Genomic DNA, 3,250 nt, shown 5'->3' on the forward strand with positions numbered 1-3,250 from the left:
AAAATATTGTCCAAAAACACCCAGTATTATTTAATACTAGCTGTTGTATCTTTTTTATTACCACTCCTGCTCTCCCATTCCAGTATAATTTGTACCTTGCTAGTGAAGTGCCCCAATCATCTTTCTTTTACCATTTTTCTGAAATGCCTATTAGACCTGCCTTTAAATGAGAATACTGCTCTAACTTGTCCCCAGTTTTCCTAAACCTATCTTTTTTTTTTTTTTGATATCATTTTCTAAGCTATAGATTAAGTCTCTCTTTGTTTCTGCATGTGGTACATTTCACAAAAAGGCTGCCAGAGGAACTAATATTAGATCATTTAGCTCCCTGAAAAGATTATATTTTACCTCCTTAAATTTCTCCTATCTATAACGCTGTTAGTTTGCATATAATTCACTGCAGACCTTCCCTGCAACCTCTTAACAGCTTCAAGAAGCTTCCTTAAACCCAACAGGAATGTTACTGCAGAATTCAAAGAAGCATTACAAGCCTTTCCTTCTCTAGTCCCCCTCTTCCCCAGCCCAACTACTCTACATTACAACCTCCTTTTCTTAACAGGAATTTTCACCTCTGGGGAAAAAAAAAAAAAGTTTTCCTCAATCCATAAGCACACAGTTATCTGTATGTATCTAACCTGAAGAAACTACACAAAGGAACATTTCCTGTCTTTCAAAATTCATCCCCTCCTGCCACATAACTTCCTTTCTTTTCCATAGCACAAGGGCTGTAACCCTGAGGATGAGACTGCACAAGTCCTGAAAACAATCCTGAAACAAGTCCTGCCAACATGACCACGAACTCCTCCCATTCAAACTGTATGGCCAGCCCCAGGGACAGCACTTGCTTTCAGCACACAATGTGTGCATCCATCCATGTGCCATCCACTGAAGGGACATACATATAAAATGCCAAGGGAAGTAACTAAAAAGCTCCCAACTAGCTGGAGAAATATATCTGAAGTCAGCTTTACTTTTTCAGAGATGGATTTGTTTTCTCTTGGTTTCTTAAAAAGCCAAGAATTATGTTCAAATCAAGAATATCATTTCATTTTCTTTTGCAACTAAATTGCTCTGTACTTCATTGGCTGATTATGATGCACTTTAATCACTTGAAATGCTGAGGGTGGGGGAGGAACTCTCAGAAATCTCCTAATTTTACACCTAAGGCTATAATTGGCAAATAGCCCAACTAGTCAGGTAGCTTGCTCAGGGATTTAATAGGGGAACAAGAGCACAACGATGAGCTGCTACTTTACTAGCCACCTCAAAAGAAGGCAGAGCAAGTCACTTCTCTTCAGAGTGGATTGAAATTTGGAACCTTATATATCTTACCTGTGGGTTTGTTTTAAATTGTCATTTCAACTAATCAGGCTGAAAATTACAACCCCTTGTAAGTAGTACTCAGATTAAGCAATTTCAAAAACCAAGTTTGCAGGGAATCTTGAAATAGTGCAGCTATGGAGCTAACCTCTGCCTGCACTTAAAGGCAAAGGAAGCAGAAGCCAGGAGTTAGGCCAATACCATTCCTTACGCTAGAACTTGTCCAAGCTCTGATGCATTATTTCTCATTCATAAGAATGCTTAAATTGTTCAGACAAGTTGCTACTAAGTAATAGCCATTAAAATATTTAAAGTGTTAAATAAGTGCATCAGTCCCATTTGTAATTAGGAGGGAAGTGGCAAGTTTCTGAAGTGAGAATGTACAGCCACAGCAGGTTTATGGAGATCTTGTTAGGGACAATAAACACTCCAGGAGTTATCACTGTAGGGGCTCTCGTGTCAGAAAAACAGAAATAGCATCAATATGCTCACCAGTAAAAAAATATTTGGGTACTAGGACACATTTTTATTCCATACAACTGCAAAGCAAATTCAAATATACATTAGAGAATTGTCTCTAATGTATACTATACACAGCTACGTATAATTCCTAAAATAAAATATACAAGTCATTTTATTAATTCAAATACATTGGTACTTCTCAGCCTTTTTAAGGAATTGTTGCCAATTCCAGATCAAACTCTTAGCAATTGCAGTCAGTTACTGCAAAATCAGAATGAGGCACTACTTCCACTGCTACATGCAATACTTACTGTTCACGGCTGCGCCTCAAAATTATTTACGTACATGCTAATGAATATAACTTTGAAATTTCCTTTATTGGCTTCTTTAGGTGCTTGCCTGAGATTTAAAGAGACAAAAAAGTCTTACTTTTAGTAATGAATTATTATATCTATTTGATCTAAACTACACAGTGACATGCAAGCTTCTGAATAACCCTCATATTACACTGATTTTACTTCAAACTAACAGATTTCAAACTAGAAAAATCTAAATTTTTTGTTTAGCTTCTCTCTGGTTATCTTCCATCCCCATTTAGACAAAGAAAAACCAGGAAGTCTGATCTTTTGTATTTAAAGCGCTGCTTCTAACAAGACAATGACATTTACCCTACACAATTTACTTGTAGGACAACTGAGACTTGTGTAAAATCAAGCCTCTGTGATAGAATCTGTGTCTACAGCAACATCAGTTTTATAGTCAGGAAACTTCTATGGGTAAAAGTTGCATTTTTGGTTTGCAGCCCATCACCTAATCAAGAGATCTACAGCACGGTCAATGTAAATGAACCTTTCAGCTAATGCTGTCTCCTGATGACCTCCCGTTGAGCTTTCCCTTTAGCTCTGTGTGTTCATGTGCAGGGCTGGCAGGGGGCAAAATGAAGAGGGTACCTCAATTCAGCTGGTTATCAGCAGATTTTCACAGTAGTTTGAAAAAGCACCTGCAGCAACTGGCAATTTCATAATGTTTGAAAGGTCTTGCTCCAGACTTGAAGGAACTAAAAGTTACTCTATGAGACAAATAAGTATTAACCAGTATACAAGATAAACATCTCAGGTTTCTGCTAAGAAGTTAGTAAACTTAACTCTTTAATCATAATTGTAAATTAAGTCCAGGGAACCTTTACTGAAAATTGCCCATGAAGAAAATAAGTAATTTTATCATGCCCTAATAGACCTGTTTATAAATAACTGCTAGATCATTTACTAATTCAAATTCTGAAAAGAAATGAAAATAAGGAAAACAGTTCAATTACTTAAAAATAGTTCAACACTTGACTCATTACCTACGTATATTTTACATGGTGATTTTGATAGTTGAACCCTTTCAAAGTCCCACCCCCCGTCACTGATGATGCCTATGTGATTAAATAAAATCAAACAAAACAAAACCACACTTCTACAAAATC

This window comes from Anser anser (assembly GCF_964211835.1).
Source record: "Anser anser genome assembly, chromosome: 9".
NCBI lineage: Eukaryota > Metazoa > Chordata > Aves > Anseriformes > Anatidae > Anser > Anser anser.